Raw genomic sequence first — 23,648 nt, 5'->3', positions numbered from 1 at the left:
ATTTCGTAACCAGTACTTTGTTACGAGATTTGCACAATGCAAAATTCGCGTCCAGAACAACCTTAAATATGAAGATTGTCCTGTCACCAGGTCGCCACGTGTAACCTCCCCCTCACTTATCGACCTTAATGACAGTGAAAAATTAAACCGCGTGTACCTAATGGAAATTTGGGAAAAGCAATCGTCACCGAAGTCAATTTGTCAGTAAAGAGGGAGGGAAGGGTTACATCTAAATGAAAGGAAAAATGCAAATTAAACTGGTTGAAATTAATTTTGAAAAGAGGTAAAGTTAACAAAGGAAGTAAATGTGCGGCCGTTACGTTAACGATTAACTAGCGGTAATTAGATATTTGAGATTTGGGGGAAATTACGGTCGCCAGTCCTAAGGACAATTACTATAGTAACTGGAAAAGAAAGGTTGTTACACATATAATTAGCACTAGAAGCGTGGCAACTGAAGGTTGACACGTGTAGTGTGAAAACTGAATGTTTGTCAGAAGTAATAAATTTCGCTACACTCTGACTTAATTTAGCAAAAGAATTAATAAAACCGGAAAATCGAAAGTTAATTTAGTGACTGAAGTTAATAGTGAGCTTTCTTTCTGAAGCACATCGAAAGTCAGTAAAATACGGTTAGTCTTGGACTACCTCAACAATCATTTCAAAAGCTTCTTGAATCTACGCAATTTAGAAATAAGAGATTTAACTTTGAACTTGAATTAAATGATTCTGAACAATTAACAATAGTAAAATTTAGTATGTACCAAGCTGAGCTGCAGTCACAGGTAAGCTAAAATACGGTAACAAAACTCGCACTCTTAATTTGTGCTTGTGTAATCTAAATATTGTAGCCAGCTATGAATACCTTAACTGAACTTGGAAATTAAAGTAGTGAAATCTAATGATGCTGGCGTTTGAATTTCAACGACACTCGGGTTCATTCCGGAAAAGGAAGGGACCCTGCTTGGTAATGCAATTGGGACAATGAGCAACAAAGGTTCATGCTAAGTTGCTGTAATTTTGTGATGCAACAATTTTAAAAGCTGAGGTCTGCCATACAGTTCTAAAACTTTACGTGCTTCCAGTCTTCCTTGTTGGATGATTGAAGGTTTGAAGCCGTCGATCGAGGAAGTGGCGACAGTCACTCCCCTCCCTCTCCTCTGCACGCGCTCCACGCGGCAGAGTTAACACTACCAAAGATTCTAGACACTTTGCTTCTCCACACGACCTATCGATGTATTCATTCGATAGCGTAGTTTTCCCTGGGCCAGACCCAGCGTATAAATATAAATAATATTCACAAAACAAACCAATTATAAATCTACATAAATGCATATGTATACAAATAGTAAAACAATTACAATATACAAAGACACAGAAGTGTCATATCTTGAGGTAACAAAACAAGGAAAAAATTATAGTACAATAGATGGAAATACGAGGATATGCATTTCCGGCGTTACAGCACGTCCTTGGGAGACCGGGTAGGACTTCAAGGTGAGCTGTCAATATCTGCCTTCCGTTTCAGAGTTCGTCATACTCGTATTAAACACGCCGACAATCTAGTTGCTGATGCACTTAGCCGCATGTTTGATGAAGAGACACAGGAAATGTATGGTTGTTGTTTATCGGGCGGTTCTCCTGTTTGTAGTGTCTTAACAGAGATACTTCAGCTCTTCACCGACCTCAGACTTAAACAAGATCAGGATCCTTTGTTAGGACTTTTTAGGTAGCGTTGTTTAGTTGGCTGACTTGTTCCTTGTTATTTATTAAGAAAAGGGATACTGTGTCGTGAAGTTGGCAGACTGGGTGAATCTAAAATTTATCTATCGAGCTTGTGCGCACCATTTTTTATTGTTTCCATAATTCATTGTTCTGTGGACACTCACTTGGCCTTCTTTGTACAAAGACATTCGTCGTTTAATAGGCGAGTGCGAACAATGTAAGACGAGTAAACCCAGTACCATCTCACTACCTTTTATCAATTTCGCCTTTAATTCTGCACAGTCTGAGGCTTCTAGAGCATTTCTGGCTTTACTTGCGTTTGCTTACTCTTAATTCTCCTCTTGCCAACTTGCGAAGTTTAAATGATCTGAGATTATTACCTCGGAAGTTATCAAACAGCAGTGGGTCGTGAGTTAGCCCACCGTCATCTCGAGAGACGCTGTAACCAAGGGAGCAGCCCTTCCGAGAGGCCATGGGGGGTAAGGTTTTCGTTCGAAATTTCAACGAGGGTGGCAGACAGCATAGTGGAATTACAGGTAAACTTGCTCCGCTATTGATTGGACCCTTCTTCTTGTTAGGGTCTTTAGTCCAATTGATTTACTGGTTCGTACTCTCACTACCGGCAAAATACTTAAGGTTCACGGTAGCCAGGTGAAGCAGGCTGATTGTTTTCTCCCTTGGTAAGAAGAAATTAGGGTTCTTTCCGTTTTAGTGGGGGATGCTGAACCGTGGCGGCTTCATTTCATCTCTTCTTTCCCCTTCACTTGCTGGCTCTCCGCTAGGTGACAGGAAATACCCTTAGCTTCATGTGTGTTATCGCTGGTGAGGAGTCTGGAAAACAGACCGCAGCGTGTCGAAAGAGATGTGTCTGGGTACGTGGCGAGAGGGCAACATGGACAGTGGTCGGCCCATCGGCTGTGTGGACAGTTGGCTCTGTTTGTGCGGAGACAGGTTTGTTGCGGGTGTACCGTCAGTGGCTGCATGGAAGTTTCCAGCACACCCTTCAGTGTGTGTCAGCTGATTTGTCTTCCTTTATGTCTATGCTGTGCGCTTTTGAATACCAGTGTGTTACATTGAACTGAAATTTTGAAATAACAACTTCTTGATGTATCAATGGTTAGTATCTTTCGCGCTATGACGTACCCGCCTACGTGACTGTCGTTTTATGGATCTCAAAAAGTTATTTCAAGTGTTGTAATTATTGTTATCAAATCGTCTCAGGTCCTATTTACTTTTTAGGACTTAAATTGAATTTCTCTATTGCAAAATCATCCGAATCAAGTACTGTAGGTAATGGTTGGATTACGTTTGCTGTTGTTGTTTGTCATGACGCTTGTACGACTGGTTTGGAAAGTTTTACATCTCGTGAAGTTTTGGCATTTCGTACTGTACATTTGGCAGAAATTATTGTTTCAAGTGAAGGTTCTTATTTAGTACCTTATGGTCCATTGTCACTTAATTGTAGGACTAGGCGTAAGATTAATTCCGACAAAAAAATTTATATTTTGTCTAAAATAAGTGGTACATCTAATATGGAAGATAGTAAATTTGTTGGTGATTGTATGGTTTATTATCATTAATAAAAACTACACATTGATCTTGCCAAAAGCCGAGAAGCGATTTTATTCTTTTGTAGCACCTCACCTCACTCGTATCCTGCTCCCTGGCCCCCCCTCAGGGGCCTCTCACAGTAGATATGGTTATGTAACAGTTGCATGTGGTTACGCAATCGTTTTATCAACGACGCGGCTCGTCCTTAAAACTACTAGGACCATGCCGCGGAGTTTGCCTGTGCTTTTTAACGTGGAGCTGATAACCGTGGGGAGGAGTTTACACAGGCGACTAAGCAGCGTGCGCTTGTATCTTCGATCTATGTAATGGTTTGTGTATGTTCCGTACATGTAACGGTGGCTGCTTGCCATTATAAGCGGTTCTTGATGTTCTTCCTTCCTGTTCCTTGTTTACGCCACAAACTGCCTGGTACCTCAAATCTAGTGATTTTCAAATCAGTATTATTTTCCTGTGAGCCGTGAGGGCATTTGTCGTTTCCCTAGTGTTAAACAAAGTTACGTATTTAGAGCTGTTATATTGTTCACAAGTTCTGTAGTAAATTTGGTTTATCAAGAGTTTGGTTTAACTCCTTGAGACACTTTCTTGGATTTATTAATCAATCTTTTACTTAAGGAAATCTGACTAACTAATGTGTATTGTTAAAATTGTGTTTTACATCGTTTTGAAGTCTAAGTGCTGTGGAAAAGAACCTTACTTGTAAATGGTAGCATTTAAGTACCACCTCTACAGATAAGCTCCTGTTTCTCATAACAATTTCAGTTTGGTGCAACAAGTTTCTGGCTATGTAGCCTAGGTGGCTTATTGTTTTTGTGTCTCATGTAACTTTCTGAGGTTAATTATTTCAGCCTACACTTTCTTGTTCTTTTGTCTTATGTTTCACCTGAGTAGTGTTTGTTAACAGCTCATAGTTTACCAGTTGCGGGTCCAATGCCTGGGGCGGTGGTTGGCCGCGGGGACATGTTGCTGTTACGCATCTGCATGGTGTTTTCCGGGAAGATTTGTGGCTACCCGACATTATCTTAGGGGAGCCGTTCGCGCTAGAAGCGTATTTGTTAAATTTTTTTTAGCCTGTGCTTTTACGTTAATATTTTCCTCCAAATATTTTACGTCTGTCCAGAAATGGGTAATATGTAATTTGTGATTAACTTTCAGATATACTATTTTATGCAGATTATTTCAGCATGTACTTATTGTTCTAATATTTGGAAACTCTTTCTCTATTGGTCAATGTTTCGGATGCTTTTCTAATTACTATGCTGTCACTTCCGTACTGTATTCATTCCATGCACGTAAAGATAACCTTGCTGGATCGTAACTGTTGGCACTTAACTTTCACGGTTGGTCTGTTCCTGAGACTGAATGTTTGGATTTGAGATTTAGTAATCGCAGCTTCAGAAGTCCCTTTCAAGGGCTAGCGTGATTAATATTGAAACTAATTTAAATTTCTTTTTAAAACTCTTGTAAGAGCCGTAAGTGCGATTTGTTCTTAAAATTTTCTGAGAGTAATATCTTTAATTACTCCAATGCAAAATTTCTTTAAGAAATGTTACCTTATTAGTTTGCCATTTGTATTTATTGTTGATTTGTTTGTAGCTTGGGTCCTTTGATCTATGGTTTAAACCGATTATGTGGAAAAAGTATAGTCTTGTTGCTCATTCTTCGACATGGTTAATATTGTATTCCGTTCTTTAGTGTAATGTCTTCTGTAAATGTATGTGAACTGTGAAAGGAAAAATGATGTGATTATCAGGGGTCCACTCTTTCATGTGTCCTTTCCCCTTCCCATCTTATATAAGGGGATTTCAGTATATGCATCGTGGACTGCCCGGCCCATACCCGAAATGATACTCAACGTGTGGTGCTCCGTTTGCATGTCCTCGTTTTTGTGAGAACTTGTGCGTACCAGAATCACAACATCCAGGCACTTGGCCGACGTAGTGCCAATAACGAAATCTGCTGACACGGTGGTCGGAGTCTGATGAATGAAAGAGTTATAGGAATACTGAAAAGAAAACCTAATGTAGAGCACAAATCACTAACTAAATGGGAGAAATGATTGGCAGGTTGCAGGCTTCTACACGACCAGGGTATACCAACGAGGTCTCTACATGGATTAAGGGAGGGTAAACATAAAATTTTATCACTTCAAAACATCTGTTAAACTGCAGATGGGCAGCACTATTTTCTTTCTCTATTGTAGTGTCGCACCACGGTAGTGTCATTCAGGAATTTCAAAGCCAATCAGAAAAGTCAATCAGACTATGTACGTAAAAAAGATTAAAAAATTGCTTTATAACTATCCCCCGTGCTCTGCCTGCTTACCTGATTGCAGTTGTCACAGTTGTCTACGCAAGTATTACCTCTCACCCTGTTCTGAGCCCGCCAACAGGAGGTTGGTTCGTTAGGAACTGAAAGTTCCTGGCATGTTAAAACTGTGTGCCGGACCTAGACTCGAACACGGGACCTTTGCCTTTCGCGGGCAAGTGCTCTAACAACTGAGCTACCCAAGCACGACTCACGCCCCGTCCTCACAGCCTTACATCTGGCAGTACCTCGTCTCCCATTCTGGTTAGTAACTATTTAGAATGTTGATATTTGCGTCGTTGATTAGTCCCCAGTACGGGCTACGCCACTGAAGAGAGCTACTATGTAGCATGAAGCTTCCTGCGGCGGCTGGTTTTGATACTGGTCAGTCGGTCACGTCCTGCAGTCTTCCTACTAGATACGCCTACAAAGTATTCTGGACTAACTGGATCGATCCCATCTCCTACCCTTAGCCAATACATTCGTTTGTAGATGGATGCACGTAGCTTAACACTTCACATAGTCTAGTACTATTACATGGCAGCATACAATATAAGCGCCAGTTTTTAGGTTCAAAATGGCTCTGAGCACTATGGGACTCAACTGCTGAGGTCATTAGTCCCCTAGAACTTAGAACTAGTTAAACCTAACTAACCTAAGGACATCACAAACATCCATGCCCGAGGCTGGATTCGAACCTGTGACCGTAGCGGTCTTGCAGTTTCAAACTGCAGCGCCAGTTTTTAAGTTTCAAGGCTTTGAACGTAGTGGCTGTTCTGAACGTTTATGCTAAGTTCAACGTGAGGTAGATTCTACATGACGCTACCTGTTTATAAGCTTCGTAACTTGTGAAACTCCCTTGCTGTATAGTCCCTGAGGTACATCCCTTGTGACACTCTTAATAACTCTGTACTGAGCACGGTTATTAGAAAACTCGATTCAGTACTCAGCTTTCACACACTCACAGCATGAGATAAATCTGCAATGCGAACAGTTAATAGATTCAGTTCTCAGCTTTATTGCATATGGTTGATAAGTAACATGGGAACATCATGTTTATTGCAGCTGTAGCGAAGACTCCAGTAGAAACGGTAGCGCCTCCAACAGACTTGGGCAGAGGGTCCCCCGGTGCTGAAGCGCCCTTGTTCACGAGCAACACGCATAGTAGGGGCCCAGGATGCGTTCTGGGTGACCCTGCCTGTCCACGACGGACGAAGCTGCAGCGTCTTCCACCAGCTCCACTTGACGCCAACTGTTCCGCTCAGCTTTCGCGCTCTAACCGGCGAATACAAGGCGATGGCGTCGCTGCCGAAACCTGCAGACAGGTAATCATATGAGAACCCGTTCGTAGCTGGCCTGGGAGCCCATTGCGTGGCGAAGCAGCATCGCTGTTTACTTACCTGAGGGACTTGTGCATACTGCTTCGGCATCGCCATCTGCGTCAGCCTTGCCCTTCTTGCTTCTTTTACACCATCTCTTCTCTTTTCATTGTGAGAATGTGGTGACCTTGTACACTACAAGCTAATGATGCGATGCCCTCTCGCCTTGGTTGTACACTACTACAAGATAACGATGCGTTGCCTTCTTGGCTTGGTTGTACGCTACTGCAAACTTAACGATCCGACGATCTCTTTCCTTGGTTGTACACTACTACGAGCTAACGATGCAATCCCACCTTGGCTGTACGTTTCTACAAGCTATGCTTCCATCTAAGTGCCATCGAGACTCTAGTGTAAAACATCCAGTGCGTTCTCTTTTATAGCTGTACGACAATACATTAAGTGATTTCCCTGGAAACGACTCGTGACGTTATTGCTTCAGCCATTGTCTATGATTGTTTCAGCTACATGCTACAATACTGTACTTCATTTCACTTTTTACCAAATGATGAAAGACACATTACTTATTTGACTTGCCTTTAAATTTTTTATTCACACTGAACAATTTCATATTATATTCGTCACATTAATTTTACACAGGTTGTAAACACGTTCGCAGATGACGTTTATCAATCTTTTCCGACACTCCAGTATTTCCCTCACTTCCAACAAGAATTTCAACTGACACATCATCACTGTATATGCCGTTTTAACATTAATGAGAGAAGTGTGTCAGCAGCTGAACCAGTAGCATCGTAACCAGGAGGAGTCAGATTTGCGTTCGTATTTTGTTATTTAATGGCTTGCTCTAATCACAATGAGGTGAGTTTCGGAATTATTCCTCTAAAAGATCTCGTTTGAAAATCTCTAAGGGCCCATAGCCCCTGTTATTTCCCGTTTTAGGCTGTGCTCTGATAATTTGCATGACTAACCTCCCTTCTTAATTTCCACCACGCATGACGAAGGTAACCCATAATCTTGACACAACGGACTGGTGTTGGACTGCCAATTGATGGATCCGCATTTTTGTCCTGTTATTTTTCAGCCATTCGCCTTTGTCGCAGAGAAGTTGAGAAGCTGCGTAAAGGACACAAGTGACAACTTTTCCCTCAGTACTACTGCCTCCGAACTGCGTAAAAGAAAGACGAGGCAGTACGGCAGTACCATCAAGGACGCCAATACTACTTAGGTTTCAGTTGATGGAGCTACCATTTCCTATGTTTCTCAGCATCCACCCCTTCGTGACTTAGAGAACTGCAAGGTGTGAAAGGCGAAGCTACATTAAATTTATGTTGCACATATACACTGAAGAGCCAAAGAAACTGGTACACATGTCTAATATCGTGTAGGACCCTCGAGCACGCAGAAGTGCCGCAATACGACGTGGCATGCATTCGACTGAAGTCTGAAATAGTGCTGGAGGGAATTGACACCATGAATCCTGCCGGGCTGTCCATAACTCCGTAAGAGTACGAGTGGGTGGACTCTTCTGAACATCACGTTGCAAGGCATCCCAGATACGCTCAGTAATGCTAGTCTGGGGAATATGGTAGCCAGTGGAAGCGTTTAAACTCAGAAGTGTGTTCCTGTAGCAATTCTGGACGTGTGGAGTGTCGCATTGTCCTGCTTGAACTGCCCAAGTCCGTTGGAATGCACAATGGACATGAATGGATTCACGTGATAAGACAGGATGCTTACGGACGTGTCAAATGTCAGAGTCGTGTCTAGACATATCAGGGATTCCATATCACTCAAACTGCACACACCCTACACTATTACATAGCCTGCATCAGCTTGAGCAGTCCCCTGCTGACATGGAGGTTCCACGGATTCATGAGGTTGGGTCTCCATACCCGCACACATCCATCCACTCGATACAATTTAAAACGAGATTCGTTCGATCAGGCAACATGTTTCCTGTCGTCAACAGCCCAATGCCTCTGTTGATGGGCCCAGGCGAGGCGTAAAACTTTGTGTCGTGCAGTCATCAAGGGTACACGAGTAGGCCTTCGGCTGTGAAAGACCATATCGATGATTTTTCGTTGAATGGTTCACACGCTGACACTTGTTCATGGCCCAGAACTAAAATCTGCACCAATTTGTGGAAGGACTGTATTTCTCTCACATTGAACGATTCCCTTCAGTCGTCGTTGGTCCAATTCTAGAAGGATCTTTTTCCAGGCGCTACAATGTCAGAGATGTGATGTTTTACTGGATCCTGATATTGACGGTGCACTTCTTCATGGCCCAGCACTGAAATCTGCACCAATTTGTGGAAGGACTGTATTTCTCTCACATTGAACGATTCCCTTCAGTCGTCGTTGGTCCAGTTCTAGAAGGATCTTTTTCCAGGCGCTACAATGTCAGAGATTCGATGTTTTACTGGATCCTGATATTGACGGTGCACTTGTGAAATGGTCGTACGGGAAAATCCCAACTTCATCGCTACCTTGGAGACACTGTGTCTCATCGCTCTTGCGCCAACTGTAATGTCACGTTTCAACCCACTCAATTCTTTATAACCTGCCATTGTAGCAGCAGTAACCAATCTAACAACTGCACCAGACACTTGTTATATAGGTGTTGCTGACAGCAGCACCATATTCTGCCTGTTTACAAAGCTCTGTATTTCAATATGCATGCCTATACCAGTTTCCTTGGCACTTCAGTGTGTATGTTCGCTTATACAAAAGATAATAGTTTTCAATCATAGATGATTGCTTCTCGGTTTCTGGGGTGTTGATAAAAATCCAAGTGTAGTCATCCGTAATAAACAATGTTATATGAAGCAACAAGGATATCCTTTGATGCAATAACACATTTCAGAGACTTGTTAAGCAAAAACAGCAGTTCAAGGGCTGCTGAACAATAGTAAAGATGTGGGCCACATCATCATCAAAGCCTTGCTCTATTATCTGCCGCCTGTCTCCATAAATCCATGGCTCTTCAGCTCTGAATTCAGTTGATTGTTAGGATTGATGGTATTCACAACAAAGCACTTGATTCAATGATATCCATACATTAGATGATACAGCATTTCTCATTAACATGCTGCTTGGCATTTATGAGATGATAACATCCAACTATCCGTGGCCCTCCAGTTGTGCAACTTTGTGTTGGCCAACATCTACCACACTGCTGATGAGAAATTTTGGAGTCTTCGAACATCAATAAATTTCATGGTACTTATCATGATACAGTCACTGTCACTGCTAGATGAGAGTGCCATCCAGTGCCTCTGTTCCATATCACTACTACAGACACTTCCAGGTGCCAGTGGGGTCAGAGTCAGCTACTTACAAGGCTTCTGAGAGTGCCATATACTCCAGTGAGTCATCACGAGTCGCCACCATCCTTCGGAGCAGGACTGAAGACGCTTAACTGTGTAGAGCATCATCACATGCTACGGATCTGCCTGAAGACTGTCAGCTGGCAGCCCACAAGACTTCAGGTCCAGACCTGACCACCACCGTGCCGACAGCAGGAGTCAGTGAAATTCCACCATGTAACTAGCACGAGGCTTCAGGCAAGGCTGGTGAGAAGACACTGAACTATGAATCGAGATCAATAAATTTTGACTTTCTAATCACGACTGCAATGCGATGAGTCCAAAGGATATTTTCTACTGCTCTGTATATTTTTGTTGCTTTATATGGCTGAGACTGGACACAGAGATTGGCATTCAATGTGGAAAGTGACTTCTGTCAAACTTGAAGAACCCGTAGATCTGTCACAATTTAAAGGCAATTTTAGGATACTTACACGGTATCCGGGACGTGTACGAGCTGTAATTTAACTGGTCATTGAGCTCCATATAATAGTGCGGTACATGCAACTTGCACCTCTTGAAGGAGTTACCGTCTTGCAGCACACTGTCGTCCCAAGTGTCGCTGGGTAACGATCAGACATAGGTCTTAGTTAAAACTGAGTGTATGAGGCTTTGGTGAAATTATGTTTCTTGAATTGTCTGTTAATTTTAAAAGAGTGTTCCTTTCGGATTAGTCTTGTGAGTGTAAAAGTAGTAAGTTACACAAAGATATCGGAAACATAGTCAGCTAACACAAGTAATATTTTAGCCGCTCTGATGGAGCAGGTATCGAAGTTGTTAGACGATATAACTCAGCAGAAGTTGTATGACGAGTTAAGTACACAACTAGAAGCTTGGCGAGCTGTGCAAAAGTAACCACTGCGTTCAGTTGATCTTAAAACAGCAGTCAGTGAAGCTCGTCCCCATAGATCCTTCACCAGAAAAGCAACAGAGGACATGAAAATATTCATAAAATATAATTTAACCCCAATAAAACTGAGTAATTGGTCGAACGAAACGAGTCTGTGGATGGAAACTCTACAGCTAATGGGTGAGGCTAAAATATGTGATGTACCACGAGGTGCTTAGCACAGCTCACACATTTCAACAATTGGCAAAAGCTTTGTAACATAGGTGCAGTAAACAGATCAGTAATAGAATTTTTGGAGGGAAGTTTGCTGGATTAGTGAAGAAAGCCAATGAAGCTGTCATAGTTTTTTCTGATAGAATTCGTAAATTAACATGCACACATATGAGTTGACAAATAATCCAGAAGTGGATCAAATCATGCTCAGATAAGAGGAAAACTGGACGGAGGATCTCTTTTCATGCAGAATTCCTGCTAAATTTTCACATGTAGTTCGTTAGGGAAACCCAAATGATTTAGCATTACTGCTTCGAATTGTCATGCAGTTGCAGTAAATAGACATTCCTTTGAAGGTACACAATGATTGACGGCTCCTTGCTTCTCAAAAACAATATTATCGTTACGCCAAGATAGACAATAGAAGACACAGTGTCACCAGACATAGTAGTATGGTTGTGACACTTTGCCCATAAGGCACCAAATCTAGAAGCAAGAAATAGGTTAAACGAAACAAAAAGAAACAAGCATTAAATGTAAACGGGAGTGTTTCGCTGGTCAGGAAACATTCCCTGTAACGATAATACTATAAAATATATGCAGAAACATATTGTTCCATGATCGACTTAGTACAGGACAGTGAATATAAATTCCAGGTAGAAACTAGTTTACATGTGTCGGTCCTTAGTCTGAACCTCTTGGAGAGGAGACTAAAAACTCCAATATACACATTACGTAATGTTGAAAATAATGGCTTGGACTCATCGGGGACAACACAGCTCATCTTTAAGACCGGAACTAAACTGCCAAAGTTTATCTTTAGCGGTGTACAGTTCAACTTAGCAGCAATTCATTTCCCATGGATACAACAGCTGCAAATGTTTCAAACTCATCTGTGAACATTTGCATAAAAGATAGTTTGTCATGACAATGTACTGGTCGGAACTGGAAAGTTCATTTAGGTGACTGTGGATTTCCAAGTAACACAACGAATATTAGGTGTGGTTGAGCCACTGACAAACAGTAAAGCTTTAGATGAATTTCATTGTTTCATGCAAAGACATGTAGCATGCGGTGACGTTAATGGCGAATTTGATTCTGGTATACCTCTACAGCTTTGGGAAGGACAAAGTGAATCTTCCCAAGAGATTAATATTAGCAACATTAGAGATGCTTGGTAAGGATGGTATCGATAGGTCAAGAGATAATAGCAGCCACACGCCGTCAATGAGTCTGCATTACATGCTAAGATGCGTCGCTTGGAAAATAGCGAATGGGAAGCCCCAGAAATAATTCTTTAGAATACTCAGTCTTGTTTGACTTAGATGGTCTGCTGCTAGCTACATCCATAATACCTCATGTTCCAATAGACAAAGCTACACACGTCCTCAGGAAGGCATACAGAATACCAAAGCACATACCCCTACTGATAGATGAATTTACAGATCAACTCCAAACTGAGAGTACTATGAAATATAGCAGTAGCCCCTTCTCAATTTGATTCATCGTTGCTTTTCCTGTCTGATTTGCGAATATCGAAGGACAAACAAACAATAATAAGTAATGATAATAGTATGTGATCGGTTTATACAAACTTCGGGCGCTTGACATCGCTTTTTGGGTAAGGTCCGTTCATTGTAAGTTTGACCGTGAGTGATTTTTCTGAAAATATCTGACTCCGTATATTGAATAATTCCAAAGCTTCGGTTCGTACTGGACCTTTGATACAATTTTTAACACGGAACCTTTAGCGTTACTAAGACGCCGTTTAATTAGAACAATAGCTTGCATCACAAATGAAACACAAGATGAAATAATATCACTGTATTCACAAAATATTATACTAAATTGAATTACTTAAACACTTACATTAATTCTGTTGCTCTGTGCCAAATAATTATCTGCAGCGATGGCAGATATGCGTCCGATCAGGACGGCATCCAGAGCAAAAAAGGTGCCGTCTTCTCGGCAAGGCAACTGAACTTCGTAATTATTCTAATGTTTCAGCGGTTGCACGTCACAATCGATACAACCGCTTATACTAATTAATGTCTTATGTAATTCTTAATTTATATTCTGAGCTTATATCTACATTTTTGCTAAATATCCACACCCATCCTGCAAATGTGCCTTTAAATTGCCCCCTGAATTGCGAGGCCAAAGGACGCATCTGCAGGCGAACAATTCACCCTAAAGCGCATTCGGTACAATATTTACATACATATTCAAATACAGTTGATGGTATACAATGTTTAAACGAGGCACGTGCGCCCAAAAAATTTCAGTGTTGCTATCGCGTCTGCCGCGCATGCGCAGTCGCGTGTATTTGAATGTGGCAGGAGCCGTTAGTTGATCTCGCGACGCGGTGATCACAGTTTATATACAGTTCGTATGTGCGTGTGCGCAAGACATCACTGTGACAGGACATTCCAAGAAGCTTTTACAAAAAAATATGCACTATTATCTAAAACAGGTACAATAATCTTAAAACTACTACACATGTTAAATCAAAATAAGTTTCATTATTGGTCATTGTCTCTCATGGAAGGTATGGCATTTAAAATGTCTTTCTGTTTCAGGTTAGCTGTCCTCGTACGACGTGTCATCCTTTACAGTTCATATACATAATATATACAATAATGGAAATGTCGTGTGGCTAGGGCCTCCCGTCGGGTAGACCGTTCGCCTGGTGCAGGTCTTTCGATTTGACGCCACTTCGGCGTCCTGCGCGTCGATGGGGATGAAATGATGATGATTAGGACAACACAACACCCAGTCCCTGAGCGGAGAAAATTTCCGACCCACCCGGGAATCGAACCCGGGCCCTTAGGATTGACAGTCTGTCACGCTGATCATTCAGCTACCGGGGCGGACATATATACAATAATCTACATCTACATCTATACTCCGCGAGCCACCTTACGGTGTGTGGCGGAGGGTACTTATTGTACCACTATCTGATCCCCCCTTCCCTGTTCCATTCACGAATTGTGCGTGGAAAGAACGACTGCTTGTAAGTCTCCGTATTTGCTCTAATTTCTCGGATCTTTTCGTTGTGATCATTACGCGAGATATATGTGGGCGGTAGTAATATGTTGCCCATCTCTTCCCGGAATGTGCTCTCTCGTAATTTCGATAATAAACCTCTCCGTATTGCGTAACGCCTTTCTTGAAGTGTCCGCCACTGGAGCTTGTTCAGCATCTCCGTAACGCTCTCGCGCTGACTAAATGTCCCCATGACGAATCGCGCTGCTTTTCGCTGGATCATGTCTATCTCTTCTATTAATCCAACCTGGTAAGGGTCCCATACTGATGAGCAATACTCAAGAATCGGACGAACAAGCGTTTTGTAAGCTACTTCTTTCGTCGATGAGTCACATTTTCTTAGAATTCTTCCTATGAATCTCAACCTGGCGCCTGCTTTTCCCACTATTTGTTTTATGTGATCATTCCACTTCAGATCGCTCCGGATAGTAACTCCTAAGTATTTTACGGTCGTTACCGCTTCCAATGATTTACCACCTATGGCATAATCGTACTGGAATGGATTTCTGCCCCTATGTATGCGCATTATATTACATTTATCTACGTTTAGGGAAAGCTGCCAGCTGTCGCACCATGCATTAATCCTCTGCAGGTCCTCCTGGAGTACGTACGAGTCTTCTGATGTTGCTACTTTCTTGTAGACAACCGTGTCATCTGCAAATAGCCTCACGGAGCTACCGATGTTGTCAACTAAGTCATTTATGTATATTGTAAACAATAAAGGTCCTATCACGCTTCCCTGCGGTACTCCCGAAATTACCTCTACATCTGCAGATTTTGAACCGTTAAGAATGACATGTTGTGTTCTTTCTTCTAGGAAATCCTGAATCCAATCACAAACCTGGTCCGATATTCCGTAAGCTCGTATTTTTTTCACTAAACGTAAGTGCGGAACCGTATCAAATGCCTTCCTGAAGTCCAGGAATACGGCATCAATCTGCTCGCCAGTGTCTACGGCACTGTGAATTTCTTGGGCAAATAGGGCGAGCTGAGTTTCACATGATCTCTGTTTGCGGAATCCATGTTGGTTATGATGAAGGAGATTTGTATTATCTAAGAACGTCATAATACGAGAACACAAAACATGTTCCATTATTCTACAACAGATTGACGTAAGCGAAATAGGCCTATAATTATTCGCATCTGATTTATGACCCTTCTTGAAAATGGGAACGACCTGCGCTTTCTTCCAGTCGCTAGGTACTTTACGTTCTTCCAGCGATCTACGATAAATTGCTGATAGAAAGGGGGCAAGTTCTTTAGCATAATCACTGTAGAATCTTAAGGGTATCTCGTCTGGTCCGGATGCTTTTCCGCTACTAAGTGATAGCAGTTGTTTTTCAATTCCGATATCGTTTATTTCAATGTTTTCCATTTTGGCGTCCGTGCGACGGCTGAAGTCAGGGACCGTGTTACGATTTTCCGCAGTGAAACAGTTTCGGAACACTGAATTCAGTATTTCTGCCTTTCTTCGGTCGTCCTCTGTTTCGGTGCCATCGTGGTCAACGAGTGACTGAATAGGGGATTTAGATCCGCTTACCGATTTTACATATGACCAAAACTTTTTAGGGTTCTTGTTTAGATTGTTTGCCAATGTTTTATGTTCGAATTCGTTGAATGCTTCTCTCATTGCTCTCTTTACGCTCTTTTTCGCTTCGTTCAGCTTTTCCTTATCAGCTATGATTCGACTACTCTTAAACCTATGATGAAGCTTTCTTTGTTTCCGTAGTACCTTTCGTACATGATTGTTATACCACGGTGGATCTTTCCCCTCGCTTTGGACCTTAGTCGGTACGAACTTATCTAAGGCGTACTGGACGATGTTTCTGAATTTTTTCCATTTTTGTTCCACATCCTCTTCCTCAGAAATGAACGTTTGATGGTGGTCACTCAGATATTCTGCGATTTGTGCCCTATCACTCTTGTTAAGCAAATATATTTTCCTTCCTTTCTTGGCATTTCTTATTACACTTGTAGTCATTGATGCAACCACTGACTTATGATCACTGATACCCTCTTCTACATTCACGGAGTCGAAAAGTTCCGGTCTATTTGTTGCTATGAGGTCTAAAACGTTAGCTTCACGAGTTGGTTCTCTAACTATCTGCTCGAAGTAATTCTCGGACAAGGCAGTCAGGATAATGTCACAAGAGTCTCTGTCCCTGGCTCCAGTTCTGATTGTGTGACTATCCCATTCTATACCTGGTAGATTGAAGTCTCCCCCTATTACAATAGTATGATCACGAAACTTCTTCACGACGTTCTGCAGGTTCTCTCTGAGGCGCTCAACTACTACGGTTGCTGATACAGGTGGTCTATAGAAGCATCCGACTATCATATCTGACCCACCTTTGATACTTAACTTAACCCAGATTATTTCACATTCGCATTCGCTAATAACTTCACTGGATATTATTGAATTCTTTACTGCTATAAATACTCCTCCACCATTGGCGTTTATCCTATCCTTGCGGTATATATTCCATTCTGTGTCTAGGATTTCGTTACTGTTCACTTCCGGTTTTAACCAACTTTCCGTTCCTAATACTATATGCGCACTATTTCCTTCAATAAGAGATACTAATTCAGGAACCTTGCCCTGGATACTCCTGCAGTTTACCAATATTACGTTAACTTTTCCTGTTTTTGGTCTCTGAGGACGGACGTTCTTTATCAACGATGATAATGTCCTCTCTGGTAAGCCGTCAGGTATTTTATCGTTTCGCCCAAGGGGGGGTCCCTCTAACCTAAAAAACCCCCGTGTGCACGCCACACGTACTCTGCTACCCTAGTAGCTGCTTCCGGTGTGTAGTGCACGCCTGACCTGTCTAGGGGGGCCCTACAGTTCTCCACCCAATAACGGAAGTCGATGAATTTGCAACCATTATAGTCGCAGAGTCGTCTGAGCCTCTGGTTTAGACCCTCCACACGGCTCCAAACCAGAGGACCGCGATCGACTCTGGGCACTATGCTGCAGATATTAAGCTCAGCTTGCACTCCGCGTGCGATGCTGGTTGTCTTCACCAAATCAGCCAGCCGCCGGAAGGAACCAAGGATGGCCTCAGAACCCAAGCGGCAGGCGTCATTCGTTCCGACATGTGCTACTATCTGCAGCCGGTCACACCCAGTGCGTTCAATAGCTGCCGGAAGGGCCTCCTCCACATTACGGACGAGACCCCCCGGCAAGCACACCGAGTGCACACTGGCATTCTTCCCCGACCTACCCGCTATTTTCCTGAGGGGCTCCATAACCCGCCTAACGTTGGAGCTCCCTATAACTAATAGGCCCGCCCTCTGTGACTGTCGGGACCTTGCCGGAGAATCGGCCACTGGCCCAACAGGCGAGGCACCCTGTGGTGGCTCGGAAACGATGTCATCACCACTAGGAAGCACCCCGTACCTGTTGGAAAGGGGTAAGGCAGCTGCCACGCGGCCAGATCCCACCTTCGCCTTTCGGCCAGGCACGCGCGAGCCCACCACTGTCCGCCATTCACCCTGGAGTGATGGCTGACCGGTAAGATGCTCACTGCCGGAAGACGCAGCGACATCAGGGGTTCCATGTGATTCCAAGGCCACCGAAGTAGGCATAGGTCTCACCACAGTTGCCCCAACGCCACTACGAGCCGACGCCTGCGCCTCGAGCTCGATGAGCCTAACAGACAAAGCCTCCACCTGCCCCCGAAGAGTGGCCAATTCTCCTTGCGTCCGCTCACAACAACCACAGCCCCTACACATGACTATGTTTACCCTACTCTATACGGTGACAATTTCCCAAGATAATCTTCTGATGAGCTACTCTGATAATCAAGAAACACTCACTGAAATACGAGACGCGAAAACTACGCTAGGTTTTCCCAGAAAAACTATTTAAAAGCTAAGCGCAGCAAATAAGTACAAAAACGCTTTATACAAACAGTACTCGCTGCTGCTGGTGCTGTCGCTCTGGCTGTCACAAGACAACTGCTGATTCAAGTGACTAGTGGCTAACGGCCGCGAAACAAACAAAAGACGGTTTTAGGGCGCTTTCTGTTCTAAACGATCAAGAAAACACTAAGAAATCTAACACGAAAACTACGTAAAGTTTTATCAAGAACTGTTAGTTACTATGCAGAGCAGATAAACACAAATAGAACCCCTTCCTTAGTGGAAGGTCGTAAACAAAATGCAAAATAAACGCTTTATACAAACACTACTCGCTGCTGCTGTCGCTCTGGCTGTCACAAGACAACTGACACCTGTTCCTTACACTCATCCCAAGAACCAACCACAAGGAAGGGAACCCTCTTATCACCCAGTACCACCCTGGACTGGAACAATAGAACCACATCCTTCATCAGGGCATAGATCATCTATTATCTTGCCCCAAAATGATCGCATCCTACGCAAGATATTTCCAGTCCAACCAAAGTACAGTTCCACTACCAACCAGACCTTCAAAACATTCTAGTCCCTCCTTATGCCATTCCCACCTGCAATACCCTGAGACATGGATCATCATCATGTAGAAGACCTAGGGGAAGACCTGCCCAAAACACTCTGCCAGCACCTCTTATTCCAGTCCCATCAGAGGCTTACCCTACACCATCACAGGCCGGGCTTCATGTGAAGACAGTCATGTTCTATATGAGCTCTGCTGCAACCACTGCACAGAGTTTTACATTGATATGACAACCAACCACCTGTCAGCAAGAATGAATGTCCACTGCCAAACTGTTGCCAGAAAGAAGGTGGATCACCCATGCAGCATACCACAACATGTGCCATTTCCATGGCTGCTTCGCAACCTGTGCCACGTGGATCTTCCCCGCCATCACCAACTTCTCTGAGCTGCACAGACAGGAGCTATCCTTACATCCCACACGAAATCAGGTGCCCACCTGTCTACCACCTGCCCCCGCCCCCCACCTGCATCCCTAGCTAGCCCACAGACGGCTCCCCACCCAGCCATGAGCAGCTAGAAGTTTTCCCCGTACCTCCTCCTTTCCTCTCACCTTTTTCCTTCCCTCACCCCACCACCACCCAATAGTGTGTATTTGGGTGTGTGTTTGTGTAAATCATCCCCTACCCCAATACCCAGGCCTAATTTGTGTCCTATATCAGCTAGTTGCATGCTGACGAAATCTATCAGTGGACTAAGCAAAATGAAGAGACAGTCATGTGCATGCAAGACAGTGTGAGTGTGTTTGGAGTGTATGGTTTTCATCCTACAGTTAGGAAAAGGAAGTGCAATCTGAAAGCTAGCCATGCTTCATACCTTTTGTTTGCTTGCCTGTCACCGAGGCAACACTTAGGCCTTTCAGTGAGTCATCTCCTTTATTCCTGGTTTTCAACCAGTCCTTTCCATACATTAAAATACCTAACACGTACAGACTAGTTTGATAATGGCTAGAGACAGTTAATCCAGGATGACTTTCTTGATGAAGAGGGGAATGCTTTACCACAGAGCAAAGAAGTGGAAGAAATTTTAGTTCACACAAGTCCAGCTTCAGGTGGTGCCGGCTAGAGATGGTGATATAGCTATGCAGCAGAAGGAAGAAATTAATACAAAGCTGACGACATACATCAGGACACATTGCTACATCAGCACCAATCGCCAAGCACAAGTTAAGCCTTCGTTACACATTCACCAAAATAGCAACACACACACACACACACACACACACACACACACACACACACACAGAAAGAGAGAGAGAGAGAGAGAGAGAGAGAGAGAGAGAGACTGTTGTGCCAATGAAAACTGTGACACCATTACATTCGTATTTCTAGTGTCATAATCATAGGAGTAGAATAAAGGAGATCAGGAGATGTACAGGCAGTTTTTTACAGTCTGTCAGTCAGAATCGATTAATTGGTGTTATGTTTCTGAATTTCTTTGGGCAAACTGCTTCCACTCTACATGGTTGTGATTTTCCTCCATAAGTTAGTGTGCTACTTTGCTCGTTATGATACCTCTCTACCTGTTCAGCGATGGATGGAGGACTAGACGGTCTTCTAACTATGGAGCACAGCTATCGGAAAGTGATGGGATTTCGACAGAATTCGCAGGGGTCTGTGACTCGGCTCGGGGTACCACTTCTTCCTGCTGTGGCAAACACTGGCTATCATGCAAGAACGTAAGTAACATAAATAATAGACCCTAGGTTTTTTTTTATTGTAATCATACCCTTTATTCCTCGACAAATATGTGATAGCGACGATGTAGTGGGATGGTCACTGATAATCTGCGGCAGGACATGTGAAACGACGCCCAGCTTCTCTGAATGTGGATATAGTATAATTTTATGGACACTATACACTTATAAATAATAATCACGCTAGTTGAAAGGAATGTTACACTGTTGAAACAGTGCATAACGTTACTGTGGGAACCTAATTTCAGTGCATCGGTATCTGTAAGGGGGATGAAAGGTTTTACGTAGAAAATTGTGTCCAGTCATTGAACGGATACATATTTTGAAACTCCCCTTTTAACAATTATACAGGACTGTGCTTAACCTGACACACAATATTTTTAGCGCAACGCAATCTGACTTTCAAAACTCCCTACTAAAGAATGGCCCTGACAAACATTAAACTATACCTTTCACAAATCACTTACCTCACAAAAATCTTCGCTGCTCAAGCTACTGCAATACAGCGAGCGCCACTACTGCCAGCTAAATAAAAGATTCAAACTACTGAAGGCACTAACTACTGATAGGGGTAGTTAGCAAATGAAAGATATTAATAGAGAGCAAACAATGTATTTACCTTAATATCATCACAAATCATAATATATGTATCAGTTCATGACAAATTACAAACCTCCGCCATCTCTCTCCCCACATCCACCACTGCTGGCGGCTCACCTCCAACTGCGCAACGCTACGCGCTGTTCACAGCCAGCTGCCGCTGCCCAACACTACAATGGCAGACAACAATGCAAACTAGCCACAGACTGCACACAGCACAGCCAGTGATTTTCATATTGAGCGCTACGTAACGTTGCCAATAAGAAAACATAAACAGCCTACTTACAATTTACATGGTAAATTGATATTTCCAGAGCCACAGTCGTCAGGAGGAGGTACTTCCGATACTTTGCTCATTGTCAAATGTCACCAGATTGGCCCTACGATCGTAATATTTAATTATAATTAGACTGAGAAATATGTGGCCTTTCTAGGAGGGCACTGCCTTGGTGAGGGGGGGGGGGGGGGAGATATGGTGGAGATAGCCGGTAGCTGGATTGGAATGGATTGTCTGGGCGATGAGACCAAACAGCGAGGTCATTTGTCTCGTTGGATAAGGGAAGGACAGGGAAGGAAGTCGGCCGTGCTCTTTCAGAGGAACCATCATGGCATTTGCCTAGAGCGATTTAGGGAAATCACGGAAAACTTAAATCAGTATAGCCGGAAGCGGGATTGAACCGTCATCCTCCCGAATGCTAACCACTGCGCTACCTCGCTCGGTCCCGGTAGCTGGAATGAACCACCACTGAATCTCCTGAATTGGTCAGGCAGGATACGAGGGAGCCGTTGACCTCAGTGTCGCCCTCTTGGCGGTTGAATAATGAAATAATACTCAGTATGTGTTTGGCACCCTCCTTGATCACGTGTGTTGTGTGTACTCTTCAATTTTTACTTGGAGAAGATTTGATATCAATCACTGACAAATGCTGGTGCCTGACATATTGATAACAACCGAATTTCCACCACTCAGGTCATCCTGGGAATGCTCCACACTGGGTGGTCCTCTCTGGTGGGCTGAGTTCAGCTGTAAACTTGGCACGATCACTGAGATGCGTATTTATGGCAGCATCTAGTGCTGTGCAACCTCTGGCCTGGGGCATTGTGTGGACATCGGAATATGAGGGCATGGTATACGAGGTGTGGCTAGAAAAAAACCGGACTAGTACTGGTGAAACAATAAAACGAATGCAATAAGGCTGAAAGTCGGGTGGCCTGTCACGTGACTCTCGCTCCGCCTACTGCTCGAGTCTCATCTGCCTCCTGCACTCAGTCTGCCCGTGGCGTCTGTTTTAAGTAGTTGACGTTTTGTCTGTGCGTCGTAAAATGTTGAGTGTACAGAAAGAACAGCGTGTTAACATCAAATTTTGTTTCAAACTAGGAAAATCTGCAAGTGAAACGTTTGTAATGTTACAACAAGTGTACGGCGGTGATTGTTTATCGCGAACACAAATGTTTGAGTGGTTTAAACGATTTAAAGATGGCCGCGAAGACACCAGTGATGGCACTCGCACTGGCAGGCCATTGTCAGCAAAAACTGATGCAAACATTGAAAAAATCGGTAAACTTGTCCGACAAGATCGCCGTTTAACAATCAGAGCAGCGTCTGAGTTAACAGGAGTTGACAAGGAAAGTGTTAGGCAGATTCTTCATGAAAGTTTCAACATGAACAGTGTGTGTTCAAAAATCGTTCCAAAGTGTCTCACAATTGAACGGAAGGAACGCCGAAGAATGATTTGTTCTGACATCCTGGAAAACATTGAAAGTGATCCCACCTTCTTACAAAATCGATGCATTGGAAAACTCCTGGTTCTCCACGACAAAAAAAAGCACGAATGTCAAAATCGAAATTCAAGGCAATGATGATTGTTTTTTTTGACATCAAAGGGATTTTGCACATTGATTGGGTACCAGATGGACGAACAGTGAATCATCATTACTACATTAGCGTCCTGGCTACCCTACGTGAGCGAGTACGGAGAAAACGGATCGATTTGTGGAGAAAAAAGTCATGGATCCTTCACCAAGACAATGCCCCAGCTCACAGTGCGTTGTCAGTGTAGACGTTTTTGGCAAAACACAACATTCCCATCTTAGATCATCCACCCTACTCACCTGATTTGGCCCCCTGTGACTTTTTTCTTTTCCCTAAAGTCAAGTCAGCTTTGAAAGGAACTAGATTTGAGACTGTTGAAGCAGTAAAAGAAGAAGCGACGGAAGTAATGTATGGACTTACCGAAAATGATCTGCAGCATTGCTATGAACAGTGGAAAATTCGTATGGAGCGGTGTAGAGACCGAGGAGGAGAGTACATTGAAGGAGATAACATGAAATTGTAAATAATTGTAACTAAATGTTTTTTCCAGCATCAGTCCGGTTTTTTTCTAGCCGCACCTCGTATACGAGGGCAATCCACAAAGTACATTACGTTTTGCAATTAAAAATAAATAAAGTATTGGACATTTTTTTTTTATTATGTACAGATGAAAGCCACACTTAAA

Source organism: Schistocerca americana, chromosome 4 (genome assembly GCF_021461395.2).
Source record: "Schistocerca americana isolate TAMUIC-IGC-003095 chromosome 4, iqSchAmer2.1, whole genome shotgun sequence".
Classification (NCBI taxonomy): Eukaryota; Metazoa; Arthropoda; class Insecta; order Orthoptera; family Acrididae; genus Schistocerca; species Schistocerca americana.
This window is presented reverse-complemented; position numbering follows the sequence as displayed.